General features: G+C 46.1%; 1 protein-coding gene across 3 annotated transcripts in view; it reads right to left on the minus strand.

Moving 5' to 3' along the window:
* Positions 1 to 17,170, minus strand: part of DDX31 (DEAD-box helicase 31) — a 73,372-nt gene that overhangs the window by 4,914 nt on the left and 51,288 nt on the right. The gene's annotated exons all lie outside the window — the stretch shown is intronic.

Consider the following 17,170-nt stretch of genomic DNA (forward strand, 5'->3'; position numbering starts at 1 on the left):
CATTTCTTTCCTTTTGAAATCCAGTTTGGTGGGTTATTTATTCTACAGCTGTGCAAGTGACATTTGCGCATTAGCAGCTTCCTCTCCTTGATGCCTGTTTTTAAATTCTATCTCATGCAGAATTAGATATTGTTGTGACAGGTTTTTCATAAAAGTGGCAAAATATCATGCCATTTTTAAAAGGGAGCCTTTGTTCTGAACAAATGCTCTGGCGGGGTGTGTGTGTGTGTGTGTGTGCTGACGGCTGATGAAGTGTGTGACACAGCAGTTTTCAAATAAAAAAACCCCCAGCCTTAAGACACTGAGCAATGAAAACATTTTATAACAGAACTAAACCCTGTGCTAAAAAAACAAATACCCCAACCCAAGACAATTATTTCTGCCAGTAGCCTGCAAACAACACATACAACTTGTCGACTTTTGTGGCAGATACGGCAATTGCCTGCAATAGCCTGGAAAAACCTTCTTGAACTAAGTTTAAGTATCTTTGGAGTCCACTGTATGAGATACAAAGATTCTGTATTATTGTGGGCCTGGCTGACCAAAGGACCATACTGAACAATGCAGCAGACAAGAATGGTCTTTTGGGGTAATACGTATGAAGTGGGTTTCCTGAGAAATATCTAGGGGGACGTGAATACAAATTCCTGGCCTCCTCCCCAGCTATGCAAAACCCCAGCCTTTTGAAGCTATGCCCTGAGGAAGGGACCATATGGATTATCTATTCCTGGAATAGGAAGATCAAGTTGTATAAGGGAAAAGTATGCATGAGTCTGCTTGTTCTGAGCTATCGCTGTTATGAACTTGTAAACACAAGGGTTTGAAGGATTGACTCCTATCAGAGCACCCGCAGGAGTTGGCAGGCAGGGTGATCTCGAGTAAGTTTATTAGCATGTGACTAGGCTCTTTTATTCTTTTAGTACTTTTTCTCTTTGATTCTTCCACCTTAAGAATACATGTGCTTGCTGTGTGGTAACTTATACATGAGGGCAATTATGGCCTCTGAAGAGAGAGCCACCGACGCTGGCCTGTTTAGGCACTCTGGCTTGCGGGCAAATAACACAGTGTAGGTACGGAATTGTGCAGCCTGGAAAAACCCCAGTCAGGAAGAAGAGAGATGCAGGTCTCCCCCAAGAGAGGTGATGGCTGATGAGCCAGACCTCTGAGGGGGAAGACAGGTACAGTTGCCTGGAATTGTGACAGCTTCCGCACCGGAGTCTGTTGCAAAGACAACTGTATTCTGACTGGCTGCTACATTCCAAAATGGATCTTCTAGTGGTTCTATAGGAGAGGTGGGCAAACTACAGCCTGCGGGACCATCCTGCCCGGCCCCTGAGCTCCTGGTCCAGGAGGCTAGCGCCCCCGGCCCCTTCCCCCACAGCCACGCCAATGTGCAGGCAGCGGGGCTGCGAACTCCTGCCACTCTGAGAGGCATGGTGAGGGGACGGCACACGCGCGGCAGTGAAAACAGTTGGGTAGGTAGGGGATCCTGGGGGGCAGGCAGGGAGCAGTGGGTGGTTAGGGGCAGGGGTCTCTGGGGGGCAGGCAGAGGACAGGGGGCGGTTGGATGGGGTGGAGGTTCTGGAGTGGTCACGGGTTGGGGAACGGGGGGGGTTGGATAGGGGGTGGGATGGGGGGGCAGTTTGGGGTGGGGGGTGCCAGGAGGGGGCAGTCAGGGACAAGGAGTAAGGGGGGTTGGATGGGTCGGGGGTTCTCAGGGGGACAGTCAGGGGGTGGGAAGTGGGAGGGGGCGAATAGGGGGAGGGGGCCAGGCTGTTTGGCGGGCACAGCCTTCCCTACCCAGCCCTCGGGCCAAAAAGTTTGCCCACCCCTGTTCTATAGGCTCTGCCACAAGGTCCTGGTCTGTGACTTTGGGCAAGTCACGTCCCCTCTTGGGGTTTCTGTTTACCCTCCCAGCCTTTAGGCTGTCTTGTCTGTTTAGAGTGTAAGTTCTTCAGTGCAGGAGCCATCACTCACTATGGATCTGCACAGTGCTCAGCACAGTGGAGCCCCAGCTGTGGTAGGTGCCTGTAGGTGCTATAGTGATATAAGTAATAAATGGCAATAATGGATCTCAGAGCCCATTGCAAAGCAGGTAAGAATGTATCTGCTCCTCTACATGAGGTGATGGTAGACAACAAACGCCCTGAGCATGCTCTAGCAGTGATATTCATTCATATACACGGGTATGCACTAGACTAGAGCGTTAGAAACCACAGGTGTTTGGTCTTGCATTTTGTGTTATATTGTCTACCAAGTGCCAGGTCATTTAGCAGAGGGGGAAACTGAGGCACAGAGGTGAAATGACCCACCCAAAGTCACATAATGAGTTGGGGAACAGCCAGGAATAGAACCTAGGAGTCTTGACACACAGTCACCTACTTTTATTTAGGTAGTAATTTTAGTCACCACTTACTTATTTAAGTGAGTTTCTCAACATATGATGAAGTTTCAGACGGACACTTTCATTGCGTCTTCAAGCACTTACGACAGTAATTTGAGGGTTACTGGCCAACAAATAAGTTTACTTAACAACACAGAACTATTTGCTGCTGAGGACAAGTAATCTATCAGTAGCTGCCAGGCTGAATTTCAGCTCAGCAGGGAGGTTGTACACCACTTTATTATCAATCAGGTGAAATCACTGCCCAATTAGTAAATCAATACCCCCTGCTACAGTGATCAGCTGTAGAGGGAGAGGCAGGGAATGGGGATGCAGGAGAGGAAAGGCTGCTTCCTGTAACCAGTGCCACAAATCGATGGAGCTGTGCTGTGGAACCTACACTAATCATGGCTGACTTAGCTCTCGTCCCCAAACGCCCCCACTCTACTTGTGCTACATTGATGACATCTTCATCATCTGGACCCATGGAAAAGAAGCCCTTGAGGAATTCCACCACGATTTCAACAATTTCCATCCCACCATCAACCTCAGCCTAGACCAATCCACACAAGCGGTCCATTTCCTGGACACTAATGTACTAATAAGCGATGGTCACATAAACACCACCCTATACGGAGCGCTATACTTCCCTACATTCCTCCAGCTTCCATCCAGGACACACCACACGATGATCCATTGTCTACAGCCAAGCTCTAAGATACAACCGCATTTGCTCTAATCCCTCAGACAGAGACAAACACCTACAAGATCTCTATCAAGCTACAATACCCACCTGCTGAAGTGAAAAAACTATTGACAGAGCCAGAAGAGTACCCAGAAGTTACCTACATATTGAATCTATTTCCCCATGTTAAGTATCCTCACACCTTCTTGTCAACTGTTGAAATGGGCCATCTTGATGATCACTACAGAAGTTTTTTTTTCTCCTGCTGATAATAGCTCATCTTAATTAATTAGCTTCTTACTCCACCTTTTCATGTTCTCTTTATGTATGTATATATCTATCTTCTTACTATATGTTCCATTCTATGCAGCCGATGAAGGGGGCTATAGCCCATGAAAGCTTAAGCTCTAATAAATTGGTTAGTCTCTAAGGTGCCACAAGTCCTCCTGTTCTTCTTGCGGATACAGACTAACACGGCTGCTCCTCTGAAACCTAAGACAAATATAGCGTTGCTGTTGGTGTCGGGACCCTATTGAAACAAGAGGTGAAAGAGTCCTAGGCAGTAGTAATAATCTATAGCAATAGTAAATTTGGAAGGTCAGGATCACCGGGCCAGATTCTGATCTCAGTTACACCAGAGTAAAATCCGGAAACTCCACTGACTTCTGAGTTACTGTAGATCTCTAGGGTCTCGTCTACAGATGACCACAGTGAGGAAGGATGGCTTTGTGGTTATGACACTGGGCTGTGGGCTCAGTGTCATAACCACAAAGATCTCAGATCTGAATTCAGTCCTTGACTCTGTCACACACTTGCTGTGCAACGCTGGGCAAGTCACTTAATTTCACTGTGCCTCAGCTCCCCCAGCTGCAAAACAGGGATGATAACATGCCCCCTGCCACTCCACACCCTGTTGTACAGCCAAATTCATGAAGGTTTGTGGGGCCCCCAGATACTATGGTAAGGGGCTCTGCAGAAAGGCTTACAAATGCATAACACAGCTGTAGGACAGATAGAACCTAACCATGTCCCCATAACTGGGGGACTGTCCAAGGTTTCTTTCTGTGATCCAGCACCTAGACATGACAGGCTCTTGAGCCCTAACCAGGACTCATGATGGGCAGAGAAATCCACAGCCTGTTAAATTCTTCCTTCCAGAAGAGCCATTCCAAAAGCAGCCCTCCACGTCTGAGGTAGAGTTCTGCAAACCCAGGTAACTTAGGGGCACTGGTAGGAAAAAGGTTTCTCAACACACAGTCCCAGCCCGACTCTGAAATGCCAAGATTTTAGCACAGTTCAGAGGAGGAGCAAACATTTAAATGGATACAAAAAGCCCATCCTCTCTTTCATTAGATGGAGTAAAATATGAAAGGGTCAGAAAAAGTCAAAGTTCAGGGCACAAGATAGACACTAAATGTCAGGGGTTAGGAAGAAACTTCCCCTATAAGCAAGTCATTCCATTAACTTTTCCACTGCATGCATCCAATGAAGTGAGCTGTAGCTCACGAAAGCTTATGCTCAAATAAATTTGTTAGTCTCTAAGGTGCCACAAGTCCTCCTTTTCTTCTTGCAGATACAGACTAACACAGCTGCTACTCTGAAACATTCCATTAACTGTTCATTATGGGGTTCCTTGTACTGTATTCTGAAGCATTTGGACCTGGCTGCCACCAGAGGCAGGATGCCGTTCATGATGGACTATGGGCCTGGTCCAGTCCGGCAATTCCTATGTTCCTACCGATGAAGTGAGCTGTAGCTCACGAAAGCTCATGCTCAAATAAATTGGTTAGTCTCTAAGGTGCCACAAGTACTCCTTTTCTTTTTGTGAATACAGACTAACACGGCTGTTACTCTGAAATATGTTCCTACTGTATCGGATCTTTGCAGCCTCTGGACTCCGGGGAAGAATTACCTAAAGCAATATTGGATCAGAGGCACTAACAGGGACAGATGTCAAGAGCACGCTCCATCTACATTTCAGGGGCACCGTTACACCCTGATTTCCAGTGCCAGGCCCGTTAAAGGTCTACGCATTGCTCTGGGATACACAGCTAGAAACTTGGCACCCTCTACCCAGAGACAGCCCTGGTTCCTGTTCTTTCTTGTCAGAAATCTAGAAGATGTTTTTAGTGTTGCCAGGTGACAGGTAAGATCAAAGTCCCCCTGGAGTCCCTCTAATCACTTCATTAAGAGGGTGGGGACAAAGCTGTGTTTGTGCAGTGGGGCAGGGGTGGGGGGACAAGGTGGGGAGAGAGAGATAGAAGCCAGTAATTGCGTGGTGTCATTTGGGGAATAAACCTCCACACTGGTAGGAATAAGAGACCACACTTAAAGCTGCCTGCGCACACCTGTAATTAAATTGCAGCCTTGGAGAACAGGGCACCAGGAGCCTCTGAAGAGAGACAATTACGGGAGCAGAGGAAACAGCCTAAAATGATTTGTTTTATCCTGAGCAAAGATGAAGGCGGCCGGATGCGGCCAGTTTTCAAAAGAGGAAAAAGCTCAGCACTCCTGGGGAAAAAATAACCTGGAGTCATCTGACTCACATTAAGTACAACAGGCGATTTCTACATCACGCTGAATACAAAACCAGGCTAGTATCCAGAGGGGCTTATCAGTGTAAGAAGCTGGCAGCCAGGTCAACCTCAACCACACCCCCTGCCCCCGGCACAAAACATTTCTGAGGTCTCTGTAAAGTGCCAAGTGCTGGAGTGTGAATTCAGGAGGACATCCCCATCCCTACCTCTTGGTTTCTCTTTCCAAAAGAGAGACAGACAATGTAGAACTGACACAACAGAAAATAAATGGAAAAGTGATGGGGCCTGGCAGGAAAAAAAAGACAAGAGAAAAGAACATACTAGAGTGGAAAAATGAGGCAATTTGCTCTTTTTCTTCCCAGTATTCACTATTCTTAAAAATAACAGTTTCCTCCCATCCCCACCTTGTCCCACAATCCGAGAGTCACCACCCCAGAATGCTATCGCTATGCAGGAGGTCAGGCAGCTCCTAAATGCAGACTGACCAGAAAGGGATGGTGGTGCCTTTCCCAACAACCTCTCCTCCCCTCAAAGCAAAATCCAATGCCTGTTCTTGGACTCGTATCTTCCAAGCACCATCCTTTAGCCTAGCTGCTCTGAAGCCTGTAGCACCATTGCGTGGTGCAAGAAATATAACCCACACTTTGAGAACGCCAGCAGACCGTACCAGGCATGAATCACCACTTTCACACTGTCTTGGGCGCTTGATGGCTTTGCAAGTGCAGTGGACTCAAATGTTTATCACCTTCTAGACTCCAAGACAACTGATGGTAAAATGCAGAGGGAAAGGAAAACCAGGGAAACATTCAACATAAAATGACGTGTGACACAGGGGGAAGGAATAGCTCAGTTGTTTTGAGCATTGGCCTGCTAAACCCAGGGTTGTCAGTTCCTTGAGGGGGCCATTTAGGCATCTGGGGCAAAAATTGGGGATTGGTCCTGCTTTGAGCAGGGGATTGGACTAGATGACCTCCTGAGGTCCCTTCCAACTCTGATATTCTATGACAGCCAAGATCCAAAACAAGACTAGAGCTACTGATGCTTTGCACCAAACCAAGTTTCGGAACATTTCAGATGCTGAGACCTTCTGGACAACTGAGAGGAAGAAACAGAAGTGAGACAAACACCCAGAAACTGTTCTGCTTCTCTATAATTTCTGTTTTTTATCTGCCCATTTGAAGCGATCATCTGCTCCTGAGATTTGTTCTCAGTCTCCAAGTCATAAGATCCACCTGTGACATCACGAAGTAGAAAAAAATATGGATCAAGTCAGTCAGTCTTGGGAATTCAACAAGAGAACTAAGATCATGCAAGTCTAAAGAAGAATGATTTTCCCCCCTCAATGTTCTCCATGATGCATTGTTTCTCATTCCCAACCAAGGCTTTGGCTGGTCCAAACACAAGATAAAAAGGGAATACCAAACTGAACAGAGGTTTCATGGCTGTTGTACAGATTCTTCCCCCTCAGCCCCCCGGTTTAAAGAATCATTATTGTTTTGCACAACAGAGAGACTAATTCTTAGTAGTGCTGCCAGTGTGCCCCCTGAAAGACATCCACCATGGCGGAGTCACCTGGAACACCGTGACAACATGCACACCTCTTTTGGGTTTAGAACCTTCTGATTTACCGTGCGACCTCTTTATTCAAGAAGTGTTCTGGGGACGTAAAGCATTTAGAGAAATGGCAGAGGAGCTGAAGTCCAAATGCTGGTGTCTGGGGGATATGACTGTGATGCAGATATGAGAACATTTTGGTGGTTCAGAGTTCAGATAAATGGGATCCTATTGGAAGCACAGTAATGGATGGATAAAATTAAAAGACGAGAGGGAAAAGGACTTTAGGAGAGGTTTGCAAAGGGTTGTCATTTTATTGTTTATTATTTTTATTATGGTAGCATCAACAATATGCTCAATTGTTTTTTTCATTGTATATCTGGAGCAGTGGTTCTCAATCTATTTACCATTGTGGGCCACATATGCAGCTCTCTATGTGTTACATGGCATACATTCACACAATAAATATACTACCTGTATGGCCCTGAGGATGTCACATGTGACGCAGCTGTGTGCTGACTGGGTTGCAAATGGACCGCAAGCCGTGGGTTGAGAACCACTAGTCTAGGAGTACCTAGCACAACTGGGTCCTGATTCTTGACAGAGAGCGCTAGACGTTACTGCTGTCCATTTACTCGTTGGAACACACAATTCCTGCTCCCAAAATATTTACTAAACTATAAGTAAATTTATAATCTAAGATTATAATTTTGGGGTGGGATTTTCGAAAGAACTAAAACAAAGCACAAGTCCCATGGGACTGAATGAGACTTGTGCTCCCAAACCTTCTAGGCATTTTTGAAAATCCCACTGTAGCTTTCTGAACTCAGTGGAACATTAACTCCACACTTTGCTTTGCTCTCACTGAACCCTGGAGTAGTAAATTCTGCAGTAACTCTAGTGTTCCCTATTTGGTTCTAAAACTTGTGCATCAAAGTCCTGAATATCCAACAGAGAAGGCTACTTCTGTCGGATTCAATTTGCTAGAATATGCAAAATATGCTCATGGTTTGAGAATATCAAACATTCATTGTTGGAAAGGACTAAGAGAGACAGACAGAAAAAAAATCTGAAGCTATCCTTAATTTGCACACTAAAATTCTAACATGCTATGTTTCACCGATACTTTTGTTTAATTGAAGAGCTGTGCAGAACGCTCATCTTGGATTCAAAAACTCCTATGTGCTGGATTAGTTCAAAGGCACATATTTGGGAGAATACTCTTGTTTTGGGGCCATAATGAGAAATCTGATAACTCCAAGAAATCCTTCTGATAATATCTTTATCGCCCCTTAACTGTGAACAAGCTCATTCTCAGCGATCTTTGTTCAGCATGGCCTGCTCTTTCTTTGTCTTCAGCTGTGTGAAACCCTTGTGCAATGCAATGCAACAAGTCCTAATGACCTTTAACCAACACGTGTAGGTTGTAACAACCCAAGGAGTTCCCAGAATTGCGCCAGGTTTAGAAAGCATATTGAGTTCTGATGCACAGACCTAGAACTCATGGTGCGTCTTTGGAGAAGAACTGAGCGGCCCGTATAATTTATCAGAGAACATTTCAATGTGGATCACGCCATCAATCTGCTTGACAGCATCTCCAACAGCTAATTCCATCCTGCGGCTGAATCTGTGCCAGGCAACAGGGCTGGGATACCTGTGGGCCAAGGCTGATGCAACACCTGCTTTTTTACCTATCGTGTTGGATGAGCCATCTGCAGCCAACGCAACCCAGGCTTTTGGGGGCAAAGAATTCATCAACGGTGCCGCGTGCCTTTCGACACGTCAACAGATGGCCTACATACAATGTCATCGGTTGATGCAAACAAGCTTGGTAAGATGAAGGGAAAATATCACTGGATGACACGGAGCATCGACTGTTGCTCTGCTGCAGAAAACGTTAACCAATGAAGAACCCAACCGTAGAATTATCTAGGTCGATCACACTATAGCTACACAGAAGAGAACGGACAGATCTCTCACTTACCAACCACCCACTGTTCATCTCCCTGTGGAGACAGGATGAAAAATGCCACTGGAGAGCTGTTCACCCGACAGCACCCTGGCCTATGTCTACTCACTCCCTTGGCCTAACAGGCAGAAGAGACTCTTCAAATAGAGAAAGGTGTTCAATTCCAGCACTGGTCATTGCGATTTTCTGGCTCCACCTGCTTGCCTTAGAACATTGCAAAGCCAAAAGATGGAGCAAAGATTCTGTATTGTGGCTTTGGTGGGATAAGACAAGCATTCAAAGAGAACCTCCTCTGCCTTGCATGCATATGATGGATATAAAGCATACTCTGCTCTCAGGACAAACCTTCTGGTAGCACCATGATGCTGGTAAAAGGACTTGCCTGTTTTGCTTGAAATACCGTGTGGAACTACTGTGCATTTGTCTCTATTGACTAGCTCCTCTTCTCCCGGCCATTCCTCCTGCATTTTTTGGATCAACTTTGAATTTCTGAGTGTGGTTCCAGCCCTTCTCTTGTATCTAACATTTGGCCCTGTTTGCCTTTTTGCAGAGCAGACAGTCCATCAACCAAACTGAGTGAAATCCCTCAATGGGCAAAACTCCAGATTTGCCTTTGACTAATTAAGTGATATTAAGGAAGCTGTAAATGCCACACAAAAATTGGCAGGCAAGCTGCTTCTAATGATTAGATTATTGCTTCATAGGGAGATACAGCTGCAGCCTTGCTATGAGAGCCCTTTTGTTAGAGGAGTCAGTCTTTTCAAGGTTGTCAATGCCAAAGAAAAGTTCAAAGATGTCACACCAAGGATACCAAAAAAAAAAAAAAGGGTACCAGTTTGCATCCCATTCTGCTCCCCACCCCTGCATCTCCAGCAGTGCCTGGGTGTGGGGCGGTCGTGAGAGTCTGCTGTCTAGCAATCAGGAGAAGGATATGATTTGGGGTATAACTTATCACTCCAAGGAGCGTTAGTATAACTGACCACTAAGTAGTCCATGTCAAAGTGCTCATCAGATGAACAAGCATAGCCATGTCACTACTTAGAGGAGGGGAGACAGAGGAGAGACCAGCTGATCAATGTTCCGCAGCAATGGTGATGTACATGGGCACAGGCATTTTCACCACTGTCTCATCTAATTCTGAGAAGGCTTTCATGACACTGTGGGATAAAACACCTGAGCCCAGTCTGTGCTAATGCTTTCATCTCTGGTAGCAATGCTGCATCTGTACCTGTGCTGAGAAACAGGTACTAATTTTCCTAATGTAGACAAAGCCATATGGCCCGAACCACTGAGGTGCTGAACACCCATAGCTCACTTTGAAGTCAATGGGAGTGGAGGGAACTGAGCACACCCTCCGATCTGGGCCCTTAGTGGGGAAGGAAAACGTAACAGACCGATTCACCATCCAACTGGCCAGAGTGCTAGGCACCTTACAGACCTGCAAGTCTGACCTCTACACTAAAAAGCTGGTCATCTAAAGAAGAGCTTTTAAACCTTTCTATCTAGCTAGGTACTTAGATAGCCCCACTGTAATACCTAGGTGCATCAAACTCATGAATGCATTTATCCTTACATCACCTCAGAGGGATTATCATCTTCATTTTTCTGATGGGGAACAGGGGCACAGAGAGATGAAGTGACTTGACTTAGCAAGGTCATACAGGGAGTCTGCGGCACAGCTGGAACCCCAGCCCAGTGTCTTAACTACAAGGCCATACCTCTTCCCTTTCCCTGAAGCAACAATTAATGGACACTGCCAAAGGCCCTGGTGATGTCACTTTGCTCAATGTGTTTTAGAACCATTAATTAAATTAAGCCTCATAAAGACCCCTCTGAGGCAGGTAACACAGACGAGTAGGCTGATCGGGTAAGTCCTATGTTCTTTATAACTCTTCATTTGTTACTTTATGTTCTATTCCTTATTTTAACATCCCCTTTCCTCCCCTCCCAGAAAAGAGACAATATTCAAACATCAGCCTTTAATGTTAAAGGGAATCACTGTAATTGACTTAGAAGCTGGTGGTTCCCGAGATTTTTTGGTGCTTTTGTAACTGAAAAATGGCTTCAGAGAAGCAGAGAATTCCCAGTCCAGCTTGGCAATCAAGCAGCAGCACTCCCCATCCTGATTATCTCACGTACAGCCCCTCACACAGAGAAAATAACTGAATGGATCTGGAACAGCATTCAGACACAAAGGACCATAAGAACTGCCAGACTGGATCAGACCTGAGGTTCATCTAGTTCAGTGTACTGTCTCAGACAGTGGCCAGCACCAGCTGCTTCAGAGGAAGGTGTAAGAACCCCTCGATAGACAGATGGGGTGTAATCTGTCCCCGCCCCTCCGCCCATAAAGAGTCTCATCCAGATCCCCAAGAGAGATTGGCTTAAACCCTAAAATGTTAGGTATTTTCCCCTTCCAAAACGTTTTTTTTTTTTTGGCTGCATTAATTACAACTCTAGCTATTCTTGTTAACCATATAAACATCCAATCTTTCTTTCAAGCTCGGTAAGTTTGTGACCACAATGACATCATGTGGCAAGGAGTTCCACTGTCGTTGACAGAAGAGAGAAAACTGCCAGCTCCTCCTACGCAACTGCTAAATAAACGCTGCATTTCAATCTTCTAAGAAGATCCTGAGTGATTATTTTAATATAAACATGCTATCTTCCGAATGAAGTCTTGCAAAGAACGGTACTGTTAAGGGGATATTCAGTTTATACCCAAACAGTTTATGAAGAGTACTAGCAAGCATAAGAGACAGAGAAAACAAACGTGTGTATTCAGGATAGAAAGGGTGTGATACAGCGTTTCAGCATTTACAACAAAACAAACTCCTGGCTGCCATGGTGTCCGTTTTTGGCTTTTCTACCTGGACTTTCTAAGGGTGATTAAGGAAGGATGTTTGAAAAAATGAAAAAAAAAAACACAACTTGGTCTTTGTCCGTTTAATGACCTCCAGCCCCGGCATTTTATTTCTCTATTTCTTTCTTTTTCTCTGGGCTGTTTGCTCTTTATTCTCCATGCAGGTGGTGAGAGATGGGGCTTTGGTTTGCAGACTACTAAAAAGATATCGGGTGTTTGGACACAATGTGTAATTACCATATGACAACCGACGCTTGCAGTATCACGTGATAAATGCTATGAAGAAGAAAGTCTGTTCCATGGCTGTGCTGCTATTATTTCAAGCCTGCATTTTACAAGTAATTAAAAAAAAAATCGCAGGCCAAATTCTGATCTCAGTTACACCAGTGTAAATCCAGAGTAACTCTACAGAAATTAAGAGAGTTACTCTGGATTTACACTGATGTAACTGAGAGCAGAATTTGAACCTATATTCACTATTCTTTTCACTATAAATTCTAACATAGCCTCTCTCTCTCTCTCTCATACACACAGAGAGAAAGTTAATTAAAAAACAAGGCTCTGCACAGAACAACAATCGTTGTACAGGGCAACTCTGGTTACTTTGTGGACTCTTTATTTTCCAGCTGCCCCAAGTTTGAAATCTGGAGTCTGAGCCGTGACCGGCCTGTGCAAAGCCTGCTCACTTTCCCTGACCTGCAATTATACAAATCCATGTACACATGAGCGTTCAAGTCACTCTTACGCCATTTGTTCTAATGCCTCCCCACTGCCTCATGCTACCTACTGTATCTTCAGCCTGTCTGTACTCTAATGGGGTAGGAGGCTTGGGGAGGAGGAATGCCACCTAAAGAGGCACATAACAACAGAAAAAGTAGCTGTAACAGACTAGCAACATCACAGGAACAGAGAGAGGCATTGTCAGGGGCCGAGTAATCCTGTGACACACTGCTGTCAGTCATCACTTGGCTCCCTGCTGGGCCAGCAAGACATCAAAGCCCGCCCCATACCATCTTACATGCTCTTTATCGGCTAAGCAGGCTATTCTTCCCTAAATAAAGCCCTGTTAAATCCCTGGCTCACAAGGGCATTCCCGTCCTGTTGCCCATCTGCTGGCAAGGGTCAGCTGAAGCAGGAGGCAGAGCCCGGGCCTATCCCCGGTGGCTTCTCAAAGCAAGGACAATGCTGTCTCCAACTCTCGCGCCCCGCCGCCCCCCGCATCTCTTTCCCCTCCCCCCTTGCCTTTTCCAGGGTCTGTGCATGAGCTGGAGATGTCACAGGCCTATAAACCATTATGCGGAGTAGTACTTTAAATGCATGGCAAATGGTTGCTAATACGAGTTTGCAGCAACCATTACACAGAAAGAGTCCAACAGACATTTATTAACGAAAAGAGACTTTCTTCCTTTTAAACACACAGCTACATTTTAGTGGCAAGCGATTACTGGGAGCAAGTCCTCTGCTCTGGCTACTGAGCAGGACCGTGGCGCCCGTATTGCCTCATTTCCGAGCAGAAAGGCCTTCATTTGTGTGGGAGCAACTGGAACACCAACCGTCTGATTTTCAGAGGTGCCGAGCACCCACAACATTGCAAGTTAATGAGTGCTATGGGGGCTCAGCGCTGCTGAAAACCAAGCCCACCGTGTCTAAGGTTGGTCACACAAGAACCAAGACAGCCCACATTAGGCCCTGTCTACACACAAAAGTTGCCCCACTTTTACTGTACTGGTACGAATCCCCTAGTGTGGATGCAGCAGTACTGGTGTAAAGGAGCTTACAGCTTATGCTGTAAGGGAAGGGGAATAAGCTATTAAAGGCATAAAACAGTTGGGGGAAAAATCACTCCCCTAACCAACATAAATATACCAGTACAAGAACTGTGTACAGATCAGGCCTTTGCAGACTTTTTCGGGAAGAACGGGCTTTGTGTGCGGCAGACAGCAGGGGTGGGAATGCATAAAGCACTGGATGAGCCAGAGCTGCCTGGGTCTGATCAAACACAAATTGCAGCCAGCTCTCTAAAAAGCAGGGGTGGCTGTTCCATCCTTCCCCAGTCTGGCAGACAAATTCAACCTTCACCAGCAAACCGAGGAGAGACTTCATCAGCCCAGTCTGCGTTACAGGATGAGACCGCAACTAAACCCAGAGGTAACGCAACAGGTCTGTGCAACTCTGGATTTGCTGACAAACAACTATCGGTCTATTTATTAACAGTGAATCATTTGGATTGATTCAAACCCGCTGAACGTTTCGAGCGTTTGCAGCCCTGGTTGTAGTTCAACCACTAAACCTTGTCTGCACCAGCATTTTCCTTAATTTCCTGCAGGTGCACGAGCACCAATGAGGCACTGCCTGTAGTCGGAACGGTGGGATTGCTAGCGTAATGGTAAAGAGGCAAATCCCGAAAGAAGAGGAACTGCAGAAGTGCAGATGCAGGGCACCTCTGGGGATCTAGGGATCTGGCCCAAGAACACGGTTAGTTGCAAGTGACAAGTAACATTTTGCGACCATCAGATTTATAAAGTACTTTACAAACATTAATTAAGCCTCACAACCGTCTCACCAGCATCATCCTCATTTGACCAGCTGTGATACGGAGAAGCTAAGGTCAACAGTTTCAAATCTGGGGGGCTAGATTCTCAGATGGTGTAAATGGGCATAATTCCCAAGGCTTCCAATGATGCTGGGCCTATTGACACCAGCTAGGTGCCTGGCCCTGGGTACCTAAAATCAGACACCCAAATTTGTATGAAACCATTTCAGCGGCCTGATTTTCAGAGCTGAATTCACTGGGTATTGTGACTCGGACAATCAGAGCTGTTGTTTATGTGCCTAATGTTGGAAATGTGAGCTTTGGTGACACGCCCAAGGCCTCACGGTAGCAGATAAGGGAACAGAACATCTAGGAGTTCTGAATTCCATTCTTCTGCTTTGACGATGACGATGTGTTACTTACACTGCGGTAGTGCTGAGGAGCCAGTAATGCTAGGTGCTGTGCAAACATGTAGAATCACAGAATCATAGAATATCAGGGTTGGAAGGGACCTCAGGAGGTCACGGCCCCTGCCCAGAAGAGCTTACAGTCTAGGTTTAAGATGAGAGGTAGATCTGACAAACAGATGGGCGGAACGGAACGCAAGGTAACAATGCGATGAGAGTGATAAGCCACGGTTGCAGCACACCTACTGCCTACCCACCGTCAAGTGTTTTGTAGGTCTCGGTGGGTTCTGCGGAGAGACGTCAGGGAGGATAATGCCTTGCAGATGAAGTGAGCTCCTTGCATGCGTAAGGGACAGTGCATGGGGGAAAGCACCAACCCCACTTGTAGGGAAATCTGACAAATAGGCAATCAGTGTAGGCATCACCGGCAGAGCGCAGGTGGGAGTTTACATTTCTGTAGCACAGAAGAGAGGATAAATGGGATGAGAATACGCCGTGAAAGGCCTTAAAAGTGAAGACTAGTTGTTGGTGCTTGTTGCGGTGGAAAAAGGGGAGCCAGCAGAGGGCGCAAAGAGGGGGTGCTACGGTCTCAAAGCGAGTCAGGAAAACCCTTTCTGCAGCAGCAACTGCATTTGCCGAGGCCAGAGAGGAGGAGGCTGCCGTGATATCGATGGTCGCTAATGCAGCCTCACTGCTAATGAACAGGAGAGTCGCTACTTAAAAAATTGAAAGTGAAAGCGTTCATCTCCTCACCATGCCTTCGATGCCAGTGCTTCCCCATCCAACGCGGAATACCAGCCATGAGAGACTGCATTAAACTAGGTCGGGGAGAGGCTACAGCAGAATTGTTTCTGAGCGTGTGGGAAAATCATGGTCTCAGCTTCTGAATGCCCAGAGGGCCAGCCTGGGAAGGTGTATTGTGGAACACAGTATTTGCACTGTATAAGAAGTAACATGCAAAGCAAAGCAAAGCACTCTGCTGACTTGGGGATACTCTTCAGGAATCAATTCAAGTGAAAACAATTATCTCTTGCAAACATTTAGTGTGAAGGGCCATGTCCCAGAGAACATACCTCCAGGAGGGAGAAGGGTGTAGTGGGACAGGATGGTTCTCAACCTGCGGCCCACAGGCTGTTTGCGGCCCAATCAGCAAAGAGCTGCGGCCCATGTGACATCCTCAGGGCCATACAGGTAGTATTGGGTGGAGCCCACAATGGTAAATAAGTTGAGAACCATCGCTCCAGGAGGTGCTAGAGCATGGCAGCGATGGGAGACGGAATAACTGTCAATGGGAGAGAAAGATTCCAAGCTGTGAAATGTCTCACGTTCTACACTGTGTCCTGGAATGTTCACAGCATCCTTTGTATCCCGTCCACCCTGCCTGCCCCTCTGCCCCCTGACACACACACTTCTGGCAGGTTGATTTCCTCCTCACATGAATTCTTCAAAGGGGAGAGAAAAAACTCCCAATCAAACCATGACCTTCCTGTTTAAAAGGCCTACTGGAGATGGTGTTTTCACAGAGGTAATAAGTGCCCAGAAGATAGAAATAGAACAACTGCAGCAAACTCAGAGCTACCGGATGCAGAGTTGCTGATCCACACAGGAGCATCTTCATGCTTCTAAACTGAACTCAGAAAAGGTGATATTTACTGGAAGCCAAAATACATGGTAATTAAAAAAAATTATGATTATTTTTTTTTTTTTTTTTAAGACTGAGCTCCCACTCAAACACCCAGTTTAGCTGTGTTTAGTAATAAAGCATATCAAAATAACACTTAGGACTAATAAAGGCTTTGGGAAAATAAACTAATTAAGTATACACTGCAATTAGCATGGCGGAAAACTGAGGCACAGTGAAATCACATAACTTGCCTAATCAAACAAACCAGTATCACAGCCAGAATTTCCCGGTTCCCTGTCCTATGTTCAGGATCATTAGATTAGCCAGCAGCATTGCTTGTATTTATGAGGTTCGTTCGCTCAAACGCTGCTCTCCCTTATCTGCCCACATCCCAGGCAGTTCACCTCAGTGGCATGCCCACTCTCCCACATCAGGTTTCAAGGTCACTCTCTTGTCCAGGTCTCATGTGCAGCAGTGACATTACAGTGGGCCAGGCTACACTGATACACATCCATAGACCAGCTCCAGGTTTGCCAATGCCCTTCAGATCATGCAGCAGAAGTGAATAGCTTTGCACAGTGAACGCACAAGGATTTATTTTGGAACACAATCTGA

Source organism: Caretta caretta, chromosome 16 (assembly GCF_965140235.1).
Source record: "Caretta caretta isolate rCarCar2 chromosome 16, rCarCar1.hap1, whole genome shotgun sequence".
NCBI classification, from domain to species: Eukaryota; Metazoa; Chordata; order Testudines; family Cheloniidae; genus Caretta; species Caretta caretta.